At 54.1% G+C, this 16,932-nt stretch overlaps 1 long non-coding RNA gene across 4 annotated transcripts; it reads right to left on the bottom strand.

The window, feature by feature from the left end:
- Positions 1-6,186: 6,186 nt before the first annotated feature.
- LOC142604797 (uncharacterized) lies at positions 6,187-15,471 on the bottom strand. Of its 4 annotated transcripts, XR_012838635.1 has the most exons (5): positions 14,471-15,471; positions 13,137-13,478; positions 12,916-13,035; positions 6,940-7,247; positions 6,187-6,658 (listed from the first exon to the last, which is right to left on the bottom strand). It is a non-coding gene; the product is annotated as an uncharacterized LOC142604797 (long non-coding RNA). The 4 variants fall into 4 exon arrangements; XR_012838633.1 differs by having other exon boundaries at positions 6,187-7,247; positions 12,916-13,065; XR_012838632.1 differs by having other exon boundaries at positions 6,187-7,247.
- Positions 15,472-16,932: the final 1,461 nt, after the last annotated feature.

The raw sequence follows: 16,932 nt of genomic DNA, 5'->3' as shown, positions 1-16,932 counted from the left end.
GCACAGGGCTGCTTCTCTGTCCTGAAGTTTTTCCCACCCAAAAGGAAGGGTTTTAAGCATCCTTAAGAAGCGCGGGGCTGCATCCAGGCCAGAACGGAGAGCCCCCCCTCTCCCAGAGCGAGGGATATTTGATCTCCCCCTCCCCGATCCCCGCTCTGGCCGGTGCTGCTCCTCACCCTGCTCCGTCCAACCGTGCACAGACCCGGGGAGCAAAGCCCCAGCTGCTCCCACCTCCCTTACAGCCCCCCCACCGCCGAGGGGCAGCAGGTGGGCTCACCCTTGGTCATGCCAAATTAACACGCTAATTCCCACGCCCGCTCCTAGCACCATCCTCGCATGGCTCCCCCCCCCCCGAACACCATAACCTGAATTTTCTGGGTTTTAACGACCTCTTTTGCATCACGCTCTCGAGCTGTTCTCACATCTCCGTATCCCGCCTGCTTTCGCCTGCATCACCGATAAAATCAGGCTGACGGCTGCGCACGCCGAACTGCCCGTGCTGGTGGAAAACAGGCCCGGGGCGATGAGTAACAGCAATTTAATTGCAATCGAGGCCTGTCAGCCTCGTCAGCGGATGGGCCGGGGCCGGGAGCTGGGCATGCAGCAGGGGTTGAGAAGGTTGTGGAGACGCGACGGCCGGCGCTGCTCCAGCACACGCACCACCGGTGCAGCATCGTGCTTCCAGGGATGCTCAGTGCCAGACGCTACAGAGGATGGTTCAGGAAATCTCCTAATCCTGAGTAATTAGAAGCTGGCTTAAACCTGAAGGTGTAAGACTTAATGTCTCTTACCAAATTTCAGATGTTAATTAGCCCAGCTCTGCAGACTCTGGGGTACCGAGAAGTAAATCTCACTCTTTTTTCAGAACTCTGTACGCTTTTTTGGTCTGAACAATGTCCTGCAGAGGAAATCCCACAACCTAGCTGCTCCCTACGGCCAGTGCTGGTCTTCAAAACTCTGACGCGGCAGGAGCTCTCGTGCTTTGCCCTGACAGCAAATTGTAAATGAGGCAGGAGCTCCCGAGCAAAGCAGCCTCCCTCCCTGCTCTGCTGCTGGCGGAGGCAGTAGGTGCCTTGTACGCCCCGGCACTGAGACACATCCCCCTTCTCTGGAGGGAAGAAAGGCTCCCGTGACCGGGGAGGAAGCCGAGCCGGGGAGCTGAGCACGGTGGGAGGGATGAGGAATGGAAAATCCACATCAGCATCGCTGTCGTCCAAGGAAATTGGAAGCTGCGCTCGTTCCCAGTGTGCGTTTGTGGTTTGGTCCCCTGCAGACTCACTTTTCTTCCCTCTGCACACGTCGCACACCCGGCGCATCGTCCCCTGCTCCCTTCGGGTGGCACGGCGCAGCCCCGACTGCCCACCTGAGGTGTGGGAGCTGAGTGTGCCCTCGGACCCTGGGAAGCAATCCTGACCCGGCGGGCAGCGGCCAGGGGAGCAGATATCCTGGGGACACTTTCCAGCTCCATCTCATCGGTGGCTGCGCGTGGTCTCAGGAGCGGTCCCTTCCTTCCCGCATCTCCAGGGAAGACAACTGGGAGCTGGGCAAGGAGAACGCTGCAGGCGCTGGTCCCCAGCCGCGGCACAGCGGGATTGCTTTGGCGTCACGGCGTTCGGGATGAGCCCCCCCCGCGTCGCACGCGTGGGTCACCAGCATGCGGGGCAGGAGGGGCCACCCGGCTCCCAGCGCCGGCCGCAGCCCATCTGACCCTGCAGATGTTGGTCAGCTGCAGAGATCAGAGCTGGCATAAAGCACTCAGAAACTTTGGCTCAAAAAAAAAAAAAAACCCAACCCAAAAATACCAAGCAGCAGCAACGTCTGGAGCTACCGCAGAAGGATTCAGCTGATTTTTGCTGCCTGGGAGTTAGCCGTCTGGTTGGAGCTAATTATCTGCCCTCCCTCTGTAGTTAAGGAGAAAGTGTCTTCTCCAGAGGGTGAACCAAACCTCGGAACAGCCGAACGCTCCTCGGAGGGGTCTCCATCTTCTCCCGTTGACGTTGCACACAGGCACTAAGCTTACAGCACCCTTTGCTCATCGACCAAAGCGACGAGGTGCACCCCAGCTCCCCCCGCCCCCCCTTTTCTGTAATTCCCGATTTATTTGGCCAAAGCGATCTGCCGAATGCGCATCTAATTCACGGACAGTTTAGTCCCACGGGAAACGTCTGGTTTCACGGTGAATTTATTACCCACCGAACGGATTGCTCAGGTTTAACGCAGGTGGAGAGGAAGAGTCATTCCTCGTGCCACTTCTCCAGGTTCAAAGCTTTTAGGAAGTTAAACCGCGGGGTCCGAATTCTCCTGGCGTAGGCCAAGGGTGTCGCTGAGAGTGAAAGTTAGCTCGTGTGGATTTTAATTAATTTTCCCAGTGTAAGGGCAGTGGGACCAGGTGCTGTTTGAGGAGTTTAGTCACTTATTTGGGTTAATTCTGCTTTTTGTCACAAGGAATTCAGTCCTCAGCTTAGGCTTGTGTTGAACTGGATCAGTTTTACTGACAGTGCTGGAGCTTTCCGATTGACACCAGCGTAGCTTAGTTATATAAAACAGCAAAGATAAAAATACATCCGGGTAAAATATCAACTGTTAGAGCAAATAACTAGAGCGCCCACACATTTAATGCGTTCTGAAGAAACGGGGAGAGAAATTGCGGTACGGAAATGCACAGTGTTCCGGGGCGTCTTTTATCGGCGGCTATCAAAGCACTGCACAAATTATTACTTATTTCAGCCTTGTCACGTGCTGGTCACAGAAGAGAACAGTGCTGGAAGCAGGGCACGAACCCAGGGAGCATCAGCAGAGACGAGGAAATATTTAAACTAAAGAGGTTTCCGATGGGAAATGCCGTTTTGCCAAGATGGAAACGTTTTGCTGGAGTACACTGATGTCAAGAAAGTTTTTGACAGAACGATTTCAAAGCAATTCAGCATCCACATGGGATGTCGTGCAGTCAATATGTGGGAGAGGGGCTGGAGATTTTATTTCAGGACGAGGTTTACTACACCACGTGTACATCCTGTGTAAATAGTTGCGGTTGGCCTTAGCTAAATGTTTCTTTTCAGTCTGGCTAGTTGCGTGTTTCTGAGCGTAACCGTTCCGAGTATTTATTTCCATAACTTGGGGGAAGTTGCTGGGAATTTTCAACTTGATTTGAGAAAATAAAAGTAATTTGCAATATCAGGATGCCCCTTACAGCCTCAGCAGATGCTCCTAAACCCTCCTCAAAGACCCCCGCGTAACTCGCTGCCCTTCTCCGTACCCCGAGCGGGGAAGGTTACGTGCTCCCATGAAGCCTCCGGAGTTTAAAACCAAGATCCTCTTTCCAGGCTCCTGCATCCACGTGCTGACAGTTTGATCCCTTAAACTGCTGTTTTCAAGGCTCCGATCCAATACCCCGACCTCTTCGAAGACGAGCGGGTCAGGGGTCTGCGGCAGAAGAGGGGAGACGGGATGGTGTGTCGGACACGGCGGGGCTTTCCTGGAAAACAGCCCCCACCGGTCACGACTCATTTGTGCCCACCATCAGATCTAAACCACGCTGCCTGCTGCGTATCCCGGCAGGGCATTTATTTCTCATTCCCGTGCGAAAAAAAAAAGCCCAGCGCTCCCACCGAACCCGCCTGCGCTGGGGAGAGCATCTGGGGGTGCTTGCTCTTCAGCCCACGAGAGTTTTGTGAGATTTAAGGCTGAACAACACGACTCGGGTTCTCACCAGCACGTTAAAATCGGGCGCCCGGAGCTGCCACCGTGGCCAGCCTTGCTCCTCTGCCAGGCGCTGCCGTCCCGGCAAACCCCCGACATCTCCTCGTGCAACGGGTCCCGAGTCGCCGTAAATGAAACGTCCCTGCCTCTGGGTGGTCGCATCCATCAGCGGGACCCGGGCACACGACAGCCCGATTTTTAATCCATCTGTACACGTCTGCCGGGGACCTCTGCGAGGCCGACATAAATCAGCGTGGGTCTGTGGAAGGGAAAACAACGCCGTGCTGATTTACAGCGGCTGAAAGCATCTCTCTTCTCTGGTACCACCGGGTGGTGAAAACTCACCGCAATCAGCAGCGGGGCTGATTATCGCCTTGTTACGGAAACAACCTTCGTGATGGTTTGATTAAAGCCAGAAAGAGCTCGGCAGAGAGGGGGGCTAGAAGGCAGGGGATATATTGCCAGCTCAGCCCCTTACCTGCGAGGTGATCTTGCTCCAGTCGCTCGAACTGTTGGGTTTGCTCCGGTTACGAACGCGCCAGGAGCAGGTTTCCAGGTCAGCCTGAGCCAAAATATCAAACCAGTTCCCAAACGCAATCAAGGTTCGCTCGGGTTTTCGGTGGGAGAGAGAAAAAGACAACCGTCATTTCATAACAGTCTTTTCTTAGGGCTATTTAAGCTCTTTAAACCTTTTAAATTATTCACCAGGAACAAACCAAAAAATACCATTTTGAGACAACTCTCTGAATTGCCCTTTTTTTTAAAAAAAAAAAAGAAGAAAGCATCCAAAAAACCCAGCCAGGCACTGAGAGTCGCCCGTCCCTTCCAGCTGAACCCTTTCCCCCATTTGGCCCAAAGGATGAAGGATGTTCGCGGGTACCTTCCGGATTTCGGGTTGCCCATGCTGCACCCCCCTCCCCGGTAACAGGCTGTTGCTGTTCGTATCATACCTCTTGGGATTAGCCGTTAGGTTAATTAATGGTTAATTAACCATTAAGGCCTGGCACCCTGGTGACGGGGCCACGTGCCTTCGGGAGGTGAACACACCCTGCGCCCCCGCGTTTATGGGTTTTGCAAGAGTTGAGCGGCACGAGCTGAAGCACGGCGATGAAGTCATGTCTCGGGAACGGTTCGATACGTTTGCTCTGCACGTACGCCATCCCCCCCCATACGTACAACCCCCCCCCAGGTTGCTCTGGGTCCAGCACCGTTCCCTTTCAGAGGCAAATCTTCCCCTAGAAAATAGCCCCATCGCTAAGATGAGGATTTCTTGGGTAAGAGCCTGCAAAATCCATCCCTTGATTTTTAGGTATTTCCTTTTGAGCCAGGTTTCACCCTCTCCCCATGCCCTAGAGCAGGTTCCTGGTGGCCATCGCCACCTCCTCTCCCAGCCTTGGCTGCTGCGGCAGCCCTCAGCACCGTTCCTCCGGCAGGTTACAGCAGACGTCGATAAGGGAATTTCTAACACGAATGCCGAAGGAGTTAACGTGACCTGGGCGAAAAGCCACGACCGCCTCATGTAATATTACCGCTCAGCTCAATTTAATGTGTCCTTAATTATAACCGTTTTTCAGTTTCTCCTTAAGAAAACTCTGTGTTGCCTTTTGTCTCTGCCCAGCAGTGCGGGCTCTGTCCTCCCTCCTGTTACCGCACCGCATTTAAGATGCTATTTCTCTCTCTCCAAGCTTTGGTTTTGGGGTTTTTTTTGTGGGTTTTTTGGGGGTTTTTTTGGGTTTTTTGCAGGGCCCTTCTTCCCCAGCTGCTTCCCCCCAGCCAGCTTCAACACCTCCAGCACTGCACTGCCGCTGCCAGGTTTTGCTATTGCCGGTGTCGCTTTCCGTTCAGGTTGTACCAGAATATCAAATTTAAGGTGCATCGAGGCCGTGTAGACGTAAACCAACAGATGGGCAGTGCCTTGCTGCTCTGCTTGGGCAGATTTTGAAGCTAATAATAATTGTAGACATCTCTCTCCGTCTTGTTTAATCCTTATAATCTCCTTACCCTCCAGTCCAGGCTGTTTTCGTTGTGTGCCGAGATCGTTCCCGCTAGCCGGGCCACCCCTGCCAGACCCGTGTGTGTTGCACGTTGCCTTTGGGGAGAGGTACCCGGCCACCCGGGCCAAAACTTCATTAGGGTTTTCTTTCCCGACAAAACATCCTTCATCCTTCTCATGAAAAAGGGGCAGGCGGGGCTGGGGCAGTTCAAAAGATACCAGCAAGTTAAAAAAAGCAATAAACGTTGCATGATGAGTACATCCAGAGAACAAGGGTCACATTTTCTTCCCGGTTTTGCTCTGGATGGGTTTTGTGGCTTTTGGAGCAGCCAGTTTTTACAAGCTTTGTTGGTTTACACCCAGCCCTTAGGGTTATGTTACCAGGTTACAAGCCTTCCCTTCCACTAAAACATGAAGTTTCGAGATTTTTGTGGTTGAAAATATGAAGAATAGCAGTTAAAAAATCCAGACAGCAAGCAGAGAAATCCGACTACTATTTTTTTTTTTTTTTCATTTTTTTAAAAATCTTTAGACTCAGGGGAGGAGCTGACTCCGGGTTTTTGAGCTTTTAATAGTACTGCTGGAATCTGGTCACGTGGCGGATGAGCTTGGCCCTCCCAGGGCTGAGCGCTCGGTCTCAGCTGAGGGAAGGGCAGGCGCCGACCGCTCTCAAAAGTCACCGAATCCTTTTCCGGAAAACGATCTTGGCCTTTGCTGGCTTCTCATTTTTCACCGCTAGTTGCAAAGCAAAAATCATTTTCTCGTGTTAAAGTGGTTCGAGATCCCTGTGCGAGAGGTGCGGCGCTCAGCGGCGATGGGGACCCCGATTCTCTCTTCCCTCGCCTTCGAGCAGAGCCCGTGACGGGACGCAGCGCCACGGACTCGGCCGGCAGCGAATCCACCCGCTCTGTACCCGGAGCGCAGCGGGACGGGGAGCAGCAGCTTGACCGAAAGAGGCTCTTGAACCTGGGAGACGACGAGATCGTCTCCAATTACTGAAGGGTGAAGCTGGATAAATTTGTTTAAGCTCAGAATAGATTGGAGGGGGTTGTTGGGATTTTTTTGCTTTATTTTTTAAGAATGAGGATAATTGCCCATTGGAGGAATTTATCAAGAATTGGGTTGGATCCTTTAGCAGTGGAAAAAACTTAAGCTAAGCCCGGATGCTTTGCCGAGAGGGAGAATTAAGCCCTGTGGCTTCTACTATTCCGGCATTCAGCGTGGCAATCCCAGCCTTCCCCTCTGACCTTTCTTTCGCTAAACTGGCTGCACGCTGGGTTCCAGGCTGTTCCATGCCAGGTGCGTCTGAGAAATCAGTTTGTTCTGCATCCAGCTGCCCTTTCCTGCGGCTGCCGGTCTCCCGACCATACGGCAGAGCTACACGTCCACCCGTGCCCCTGAACTGCACGCTCCTCCGAAGGCTGCTGGTACCCGAGTCGTCGTTACATCCTCCGATAGCGCTGATTCGTACGCTCTGACTCGATGCCGAATGTCATTCTGCTCTCGGTTGTATGGAATCGATTACTTTTCTTTGGAACTCTATCTGCTTTGAACTCTGCTAAGAGGTATAACAAACCAGAATATGGATATTGATAATTCCATGTTAATAACTTAAAAAAAAAAAAAAAAAAAGATAACTGTCCTTGAGCAAAGATGAAAGACATCAGAAAAATGATCTCCCCGGAGCAGGGATGATCAGGTTTCTCCTGAGCATCGCTGGTGCGGAGGAACGGTCTCCGTTCTGCCTCTGCCATCGCAAAGGATTCAGCCGGGCTCTGGGTCCTTCTCCCCCGGGGACTGAGAGCAGCAGGACCTTTCCCAACGTTCCCAAAGCGAGCCGGACCGGCCCCTCGCTGCTGCTTTTAGCTCTGTGTGCATCCCATCCCAGGGCTAATCCCGGCTCCCTGCCGCCCCGGGAAAGGTCCTGGTGCCCCCAGCCCCCAGGGATTGCCTCTCGCCGGGGGGTCCCTTCCCACGCTGGGATGTGCCACGCAGGGAGCAGCTTGGGGCAGCGAATGCACGGGTTAGGCCCTGCTGCTATTTACGGTGCTGTTTCCAGGACAGATAATAATAGCACCACGCGACAAGGGCGTGAGCACCCCAACAGCAAACGTGGGGTTTGATTTGTGGCTTTAATTTGAGACGGGCTAGTGCCAAATGCTGGCTCCTCACGTCATGGCGTGCTCAGGCCGCCTGACTCGGCCGGTGGGGACGCAGCAGAGCACACGAGAACGGGGACCCTCTGCTCCCCCCGCCCCCGGCACGTCCCGGGTCCCTTCTGCTGCCTCTCTTCTGGGAAGCCCCTCCAGCAGCCTCAGTCCAATTGCGTGGTTCCCGATCCACCAAAAGCAGATTATTTCTGCTGTGCCACATGCAAAAGCTGTCGCTGTATTTACAAAAGCCCATTATTTCCTATCACAAACTCCGGCTCCCCCTTCCCACCCCCTTCCCCAGCCCCAGCTTTCCCACCACATCTGAGCAAAAAAATAAAAGAACAAAGAGTTGGAAACCAAACAAAAGAAAAAGGTGAAAACCAAGGGGAGGCGGGGAGATGTCAGTCCCATAGCAACAAGGGGATTGACAGGTTTTAATTAATCACACGTAAATTGGGATGCAGCGTAACGCGGGAGGTGCGTTCGGCAGGGCGCTGGTGGCGAGTCCTCAGCTGCGTGCTCAGCTAAGAGGCTCCAGCTGGAGAGAAGCGATGTGGGAGCTGCGTCCTGGCTCTTCTCTCGCTGGCCATCAGCCCTGGCTTGCAGGGGGTCGGGTCACTGGCCACCCCTCCAGCCCCGACGTACGCGGCCACATCAGGTGCTGATCCTGGTTCAAGAGCGGAGCTGATCGGACCGTCTGACCTTGCAGTGAAAGAGGCAAGATGGTGCCTAAGCTCAGGAATACAAAAAAATACCCACGGGTCGTATCCTCAGGGATGAGGTGGTGGTTTTGAGGAAGAGATACGCGGCCGCCGTCTGTGCCGGCGTGTCCGCCCCAGCAGCTCCTGGATCCGGCAGCTGGTTTCACCCCTGCCGGGCAGAGCGACGAGGTCCCACAGACACCCCAGCTCCTACAAGTTTCATGCACCCGCCGACGGCGGGTGAATCCGCTTCTCCTCGGATGCTAGAGTCGGCATCCTGGGGAACCTGGAGCAGGACACGGGCAATTACCCCGTAGCAGCAAAAGTGCCGAGCCTGAGGCATACCCTGGTGCCCCCAAACAGAGGGGAACCCCCCAAAGCTCGTGCAGCCAGGCTGGGAGATTTTCCCGCTGACCCTGCGGAGGGGATGTCGGAGCCCAGCAGGCTTTCCGTCCAGGAGGAGGGAGCTCCTTTGGTGCTGCACGAAATCAAAGCAGGTCCCACCGCTGCGGGGAGAAATGTCTTTCCCGTTCGTTCAGCGATCCCAGAGGAAGCCGGTGCTGCGCAGCAGGCGACGGGAATGTTTGAGTCCCTTTTGCCGAAGTCCCGCAACATTTGGTTGTTTCTGACCGCGGCATCTCCGCTTGCCGGGAGCTGCGGGTCAGGCTGTGCCTCTCCCTCCGGGCTGTAAACCCCCCCAGCCTGCCTGCCTGGGAAGGTATCATAAAATATTGATTATTTCCAGCACACTCCTGTCCTCCAGACATTTAGCAGATCACTCTTCCTGCAACGAACAGCAAAGCGGAGGCCTCTGCTCCTGAGCAAATCCTCCCTGGGTGGTTGGAAGTGCAGGGACAGGTGAGTGCAAGAACACAAAGGGTTTTGAAACACATAGGTCTGGGCGTTTTAATTTTAATGAGGAAGGAAATACAGCAGCTGAGAAGCTTGTAGGGGCACTGGACAGTTGATGTGCGTGCAGGGGGACGCAGTATCCGCAGAGCAGCTGCTTGAAAGCAGGACCAGATGAAGTGCCACCACCCCGGTGCATTAACCCCTGAGCCTGCACCGATTGCCGGATGGCTGCTCTGCGTCCAAAGCACGAGCTGAGCAGAGCCGGGCCGTGGGTGCCGCAGGCTCTGACGGCCCATTTTAGCCCCAGCTGCAAGAGGACACGGGGCCTTTCTTCAGGCTCTCAGCAGGCACTGGCGAGGGAAGGGGTGGTACAGCCGTGTCCTGCCTGAGCCAGCCCCGGAGGAGAGCACCGGGCTCACCGCTGACCTCCGGCGCACGAGCGGTTCCTTGGAGCGATGCTTCTCCAACCTCTCTTGCCATCTCGGCAGTGAGGTATCCCCCTCCTCACAGGTTCCCCCGGGGCATTCGACATCCGCCTGCGTAGGCAGGAGCACCGAGGGGACGTGTCCTGGCCTGCCAGCCACCGGCACAGAAAGCATCTCCTGGATCGCATCTCCTGCTCCAGCCCTCGGGCGTTTCTACCTTCCCAGCTGCTTTCCACAGATTCGCCCACAGTCAGCACGTCAATTGGCTAGGAAGTCAGCCTAAATCCTTTGGGAAGGGCCCAGCTTTGGCGGAAAACTTTGCCGGCGTGCAAAGCAGCCGTGCCCGAGCCATCCTTGCAGCCGGGTGCCCGACTCTCACCGGTTTGTGGGTCCTGATGCTCTTCTCCTCCGCACCCTGCAGCCCTGCCACTGCTGAACAGCAACACCATCTCCCCGGGGGAATTTTGGAGCATTCCAGAATGGGGAGATGAAGGGACTGGAGAACGGAAGTATTGCTGCAAAACAGTCTCAGGAAAAAGAGGTCAAAGCACCTGCGAACAAGACGACGTGTGGCTTTGCTCCCTCTCTCAGCCCTGCAAACCGCTGTGTAAGAACTGCCTGCTTTATTTGGAAACGCTACTGTGAAATGGGTCCCAACGGTGTTTTGAAAGCTCGTGGCTTGGCTACGAGCAGGAGCATCAACAGAGATTGCTGGGATTCCCAGATGGATGGAAAATGTGTTTATTTCTGGCAAGGCGTTTTCTACGAGCTCTCTGCATTAAATCTTGTAGGAAGTGGCAGCGGGACGAGAGGAGAGCAGGCGTTCAGCGGGGGCCTGGCGAATCTGCAGCGTTGTGTTTCTTCCTGCTCCAGCCCCGCTCCGCCACGGCGCAGCTTTTCCCCTGCAAATTCTCCGATGCTGCTGCCGACAGGGAAACCCAAAATTCATGGCCAAGAGGATGAGTTGCAGCAGCAGAGAAGTTGGTTTGTAGCTGACTGCAGCCAGCAGCGGTGCCAGGCTCCCGTCTTTTTTCCTCCCCCCCCACTCTATCAGAGGCTTGTACGTAGTTTTGTGCCTGGAGGAGCCGGAGAGTTGTCCCGGCGGAGGTGCGGAGGTGCCCAGCACCCAGCCCTCCCCTGGCACGCGCTGAAAGCAGGACCAGGACACGCAGCGCAGTCCGGGCTGAGCGGGACTGGGAAGAGGAGGATGAGGGCAGCTCCCGAGAGGGGCAAAAGCTTTTTCAGCCCCTTTTTAGCAGCCACTTCCAGCACTTCCCAGCTGCGGCTTTAGCAGCTGGTTCTACCTGGCTGGGCAGGACGACCCCCGGCACGTCTGCTGCCACTTGAAGCTCCTCTGGAAACACCCCCCCTCAGTCCCTTCACTTGAAGCTCCTCTGGAAACACCCCCCCTCAGTCCCTTGGGAGATTTAGCACACAGCTTGCAGGAGGAGAGAGGCTGGGAGCCAGCGCAGGCAGCAAACCGTAGCCCCCCCCCCGGGCAGGTTTCCAGCTGCCCACAGCGCTGCAGAAGGAGTACGGAGACACGGAACCTGCCCCAAAAGGCTCCCGAGCTAATCCTTCGATGCGATCACGACTAATAAATGATAAAGTGATGAAGAGAAAAAAAAAATATGACAAAAGACCAAAGGAGACAGCAATAACCCCGCCGACTTGCTCAGCTCTGATGCAAGCTCCTTTTGACAATTCAATTACAATGAGCTGCTAATTACTGAGTTGATGGCATCGAGCGCCAAGGCAGAAGGGCACGACGAGAAAGGGATATCGCTAGGGGAAGGTGGCAGCAATCACACCGCTTGCCTAGAGAGATGCCAGACTGCATCAAGGGAGCACTGAAAAGGAGCCAGACCTGGGGTGGAGCGAGGCAGGGAACAGTAACGCTGGATGACGGCTCGGAAAGGGAACGATAATGAATGCGATAGTCGTCTGAAGCAGAGGCTGGTCTTGCCCAGGCAGAAGGCAATTAGCCAGGAGAAGGTTCCAGAGCTGGGCTGGCGGAGATGTGCCTCTGCCGTCAGCCCTCGAAAAACCTGCAGCTGGGTGTTTGCACTTCTCCTCTCCAATTCGGTGCTTCCCAACCGAGAGCAGTCACCCCAGAACAGCCAGGGACCAAACCCAGACTGCTGACGTGCCAGGAAAGAGCCGTGGGGCTCGTCCTTTATCAGACGGAAGCCACCGAAGGGTTAAAGTCGCTCCACAGCGCCTTCCCTGAAAACAGGGTCACCACCACGCTCGCTTTCACTAATTCCATATTTAAAACACAGCTTCTCAATCAAAGAGATGTTATTACCTACAAAGCAGCTTAAATCGTCCCGTAGATTTAAATACGGCCTGTTGCATAAAACATCTTTTTATCAATTTCACTTAGGGCTGACGAGCGCTCCCCCACGCACATCCTTTTAATAACGTCAGCGTGCTTCGTGGAGCCCTTAAGTGCATTCCTCTGGGAAGCAAACACCCTTAAGGGCACCTTTTGCCATTGTTGGTTTTCTCCGGTCGCCGAAGAGGGACCGTGCTCGAGAAACCTGGGCTCCTATTGCATCACGTCGCGTTTCGGAACGGCGTTCTGCGTGCGCTTTGCAGGAGGGGGTGGAGGGTGCCAGGCTGGAGGAAACATCCTTGGCTTCTGTGCAGGGCATGAGAAGGGAAATTTTGCTTCTCCTCCAGCCCAGTGAGAAATGCATCTTCGGTCTGTGGCTGGTATGAGCAAGCAGGAATTTAGAGCGTCGTGGTGGCGAGGACAGACCTTCCTCCCCAAGGATGCTCTGGGCACCAGCGAGCCCGACACAGGGACTGACCACTACAGCCCCAGTTAGCCGTTCTTGGCAAAGGAGCGTCAAATCCCCCGACCCTGCGCTCCAGTCGCTGCGGCTCTGCTCGCGCTGTGCTACTTACCGGCCATCAAATGATGTGCCCTTTCACGGAGCGAGAGGCACAAATTTTTGCGGTAGGTTGGGGAATCATTTGGGGATCAGTCGACTGTAGCGCTCTAGCACTTCAAGAGGAATCAAAGGGAGAAATAAGAACTAATTTTATCAGATTTTATAGGGAGGACAGGACGGAAGCAGTGTTACCTCGTGGTTAGCGCGCTGGTTTGACATTTGGGGAACTTTGGTTTGTTTTGGCTTCTGCAGATGGGTTTGAGGGAAGACAATTGGCCAAAACGTTGGTCCTCTGCGCTTTAGCTTCTCCATCTGCCAAACGAAGAGAACAAGACAAACAAACTGATGAAGAGCGCTGCGTAAGAGCGAGATTACATGGTTAATTAACGATGGAAAGAGTTCAAGGTACAGGCTTTCATGACATTTTCTCTCAGGCCACAGCGCTCTTCCTCGCCGCACGCCGGAGGGCTGGGTCAGGAGCAAGCCCAAAACCTCCCGCTGCCAGGAGCTCGGTGCTGGACCTGGCTTCCCATCGTCCGTCCGTCCATCCGTCCGCTGACCCCAGCCTGGCTCTGTGAGCGGGCTTGATTACAGCATCGCAGGCACCGCCAGCAAGCGAGGACCAGACAGAAAAGGCATTGACTGCTCAGGCTGTTAAAAACTGCTTCCTGCTGGCTCTGCAGACTCGTACGGCATCCAGACGTTGAGTCGGACTTCTCAGCGACGTTAAGGTTGGAGATGGAAGGGAACGGAACCTGTTTTAAACTCAAATGAAAGAAGGCTTTTTTAAAAAGACAACCCACCCACCCCCGAACATCAAAACACAAACCCCACAAACCTCATTATTTATAAAAATCCATCAGAAATGTACTGGAAAATCTGTATTGTCTGTCCTTGAGTTAAATGGCTCTCGTCTTGCCATTAGCTGCTAGAACGTGCTTTATCAGAAGAGCTGTGCATCTGCAGAACAATTGCTTTCATATTAATGCCCACAGGCTCCCTGCCAGGGAACTGTGCTCTCCATCCATTTTTGACCATCTGTGTCCCCTTTGATGCTTTGGGAGGTTTGTTTTTTTTTTTTCCCTCCCTTTCCTGAGCTTCAGCCTAACATTTGCTCTCTAGGATCAGGAGATCACCATCTTCATCACTCTGGGAGAAGCCCAGCTGCCAAAGCATTAAAATTGCTCGTGAAGGAACGTCAGGAGCTTTTAAGTCTCACTGCGGTCGACGAGACGTGCCAGGCAGACACCAGACAACCAAGACCGGCGAGAGGCTTGGCTGTGCAGCTCCCTCACCACGTACTCCAGCCAGGGACTCCTCGAAACCATCCTGCCAACCGGCCAGCCGCCGACGCAAATGAAACATGTTCGCAGCGAGCAGCGTCGCAGCTCTCTTAGGTGGGGGCTGAGGCTTGGCAGGGCTAAACTTTTGAGCATCAGTTTTCTATTCTTTTTTTTCCTTCACGAAGAGAATTTCTAAGTCTCTGTGCTGCTTCTTCTGCTTTCCGGCGTGGCGGACGCCGCCTGCCATCCTCCTCTTTAAATCCGCACCCCGGTTCTCATTGCAGAGGTGCAAAGTCAACCCAGCGGGAGCACCGAGCAGACAGATCGAGGTTAGCACCAGCTACAGCGGCTAAGTGGACTGACGGATGCTTTTAATAACCACAAATGCTATTCTTGGGGCTGATGATTTAGCAGTTATCATAAGATACAGTGGCAATTAAAATGAATCTAAGGAGAGTACTTACTTTTCATCCATGCCCGCCTGCTGCCCGCTGGCTCGGCTCTGGCTCACGCTGTTACTGCGGGGACATATCGCTGCCTTTCGGTAAAGAATCAAAATCCGCAATCGCTTGATTTAACAGTGAGAATATTGCTGGCTTCCTTCTGCACGTGGTCATCCAAGGTCACCGAAAAACATCGCAAGGTTTTATGTTTTGAGTTTTGTTTTGGCCTAGAGTAAAACCTCCTCGTCCGAGAAGTAACACAAAGCTCAGGCTGAGCTAAGTTATGTCATTAGCTAGTTGGTTAAAATGCATTTTTTTAGTAACTCTATTTGAGTACGTGTGAATTTTTCAAACACGCAGTGGATTGCGGGGTTCCTTTTTACTCTGAGAGAGATTTTAAGGCCAATCATGAATGGTGGAGTAACCCTTCTCCAGGTTGGGGTGAAAAACACAGGGACACAATCCCCTCCACGCAAGCACGAGCTGTCCGAGCGCCAGAGCCCCGGCTCCCCGACCACGATCCTCACCTTCCCGCGTGAAACTTTCTGCCCTCAGCGTTAGCAATTGGGGGTCTCCATAAAATCCTGTAAGGCAGCAGAAATCCTTGCTCTGAAAACTTTCAGAGAGCAGACACGTTGAGTCTTGGGAATCTATGAAATTTTAACTTTTTTTTTTTTCCCCTCACCAGTTTTGAACAGCACGGGTCCAGTAAATCCATTCCTACTTACGATCTGAGCGCTGTGGAAATATCCGTAAGGCCCTCGTCTAGGCGGCTAACGGCGCAGGGTTTTAAGCAAAGAAACCCCCCAAAAAACTGAGGCCACGGAATCGAGAAATCGGGCAATCGCAAGAGAACAAACGTGAAGCGAGAGACTAACCGCGGGATGGAAACGAGCACAGCGCCGAAGGCAGAGACAGTTCGCGTTACGGGACAAGCGCGGGCAGAGTAAGGCAAACGTCGCGTCTCTGCTATCGACACCCGTCAGCGCACAGGATGCTGCCTCGGAGGTGACGTCATTCCGGGTGGCATCACACGAGGAGTTAAAGGCCTCCAGATGTGCGCGCCTGTAGCCTGCGGGTGGGACGAGCTGAGAGCAGGCAAGCCGAGACTCGGCTGCAACCGGTTATTCCTTCGGATTTACCAGTGCTGGCTACGCGCGCTGAAACGGCGGGTTTCTGGGGCAAGTCAGGCAACAAAAGGTTCATTAGAATAACGGGGGTTAAAAGGTCACCGTTCTGCTTCACAGGGATGACTGAAAGGGGCAGGGAGAACCCAGCTTCCAGGCGTTTACTATTGTATTTTTCATAATTTGAATTTTTGCATTCATTAAATCAGCATTATCAATTCTCAGCATTACCACTCGCCTCATCTCCTCTCTCACACAAGAACCTCAATTTATTCCATTCAAATCCTCCGAGACGGCTTCCCGCGTCCCTCTCCTACCCCTCTTTAATGTTTAACTCTTCTCCCGGTACACCCCAAACCTCCCAAGGAGCAGGGGGGGGCACAAGACAGGCTGCCCTGTGGATCCCCAGCCCTTACATCTCTGGATGGGGAAGGAACAGCCTATTTCCCCGATCTCCAGCCTGCGCTTTTCTTCACCTCCCGGATCAGCTTCTGCACCCGCGGCCCCCGCTGCCCTTTCCCCACGGCTCAGGCAGGGAGTTGACGTCTCAGCTGTAAGAAAGGGGAATCAAATTTTGCACAACCTGCGGACCCGGCCCCATCTCCCCTCCACTGGGATATTTTGCCATTGTCTGTTTTGAAAGGGAAGGGAAATTGTGTTTGGAACATTGAAAGCATCTTAAAAATGAGGTGACATTGTCGCTGCTGGTGCTTCCATGGCAACCTGCATTTGTTTCTCAGAGCTGTTTCATAATAATTAATACACCACTTCCATTCACGTGGCCCATGTTCAGAGTGCACGGCACAGCCCCCACTGGGACTTTCCTGGGTCGCATGAAATATTTATACCAAAGAATCAGAAGAAAGAACTTTTCCGGTGTGCCCTGGCCACTGGGACATCCCATCGCCCCTTCGCTAGCCTAGCTAGCGGGAGCACGTTTGCTGACGGTAGCCGGGCAGAGCTCGCGATGACATCCCTCCCACGCGGTGACACGGCAGGCAGAGAAGCCCCGGTCCTGTTGATCACACCAGGATGGAACAAGGCAGGGCTTGTTACAGTCACCGCAACAAATCCGGGGTTCTCCTCTTCACGCGCTGGCAAACCCAAGCTGCCCTACCTTGCCGCGCTGTGCTGACGTGTCTAGAGGCGGCCAAAAAGCGAGGCGATTCGGGGAATCGCACCAGCAAAATCCTTAGGCACAGAGAATTAATTGCATATTTTGCATTCCCTCCCCGCTGCGGCTCCGGGGGAGCGTGTGACTGAACGTGGGAGGGTGCGGGGCCGGGGGGGGGGGAGAAGCGGATCAAAGATGCGGTCGCCTGCCGTAGCAGCGATAAAGACAACGCTGGGGAGCGG

This window comes from Balearica regulorum, chromosome 22 (assembly GCF_011004875.1).
Source record: "Balearica regulorum gibbericeps isolate bBalReg1 chromosome 22, bBalReg1.pri, whole genome shotgun sequence".
Lineage (NCBI taxonomy): Eukaryota > Metazoa > Chordata > Aves > Gruiformes > Gruidae > Balearica > Balearica regulorum.
This window is presented reverse-complemented; position numbering and strand designations above follow the sequence as displayed.